Below are 352 nucleotides of genomic sequence, written 5' to 3'. Positions count from 1 at the left end.
GGAGCAGGGCCAGGGACCTAGGGATATGCGGTTGGCCCTTGGTGGACAGTGACTGGGGCAGCAGGTGGAGAGCTGGCCCAGAGGAGCCTGGGTCCCCCCGGGGGCCTCGGTCCAACCAGAAGCATCCAAGGGTGGCAGGGAAAGGTTGGGGCCCCACCCCTGCATGGCTCCGCCGGGTCCCTGTGTGACTCCAGCAAACTCCAGCCACTGTAGGCCTCTCCCAGGTCTTTCCTGCTCCACTGTGCCTGTGGCCCCCAGAGTCCCTCCTGAGGTGACACCCATGAACTTCTCCGATGCTCCTGCCCCTCCCCTCCCAAGTCCCCAGTTCAGACCACAGGAAGCTACACGCTGC

This window comes from Herpailurus yagouaroundi, unplaced genomic scaffold (genome assembly GCF_014898765.1).
Source record: "Herpailurus yagouaroundi ecotype Mexico unplaced genomic scaffold, PumYag 193, whole genome shotgun sequence".
NCBI lineage: Eukaryota > Metazoa > Chordata > Mammalia > Carnivora > Felidae > Herpailurus > Herpailurus yagouaroundi.
This window is presented reverse-complemented; position numbering follows the sequence as displayed.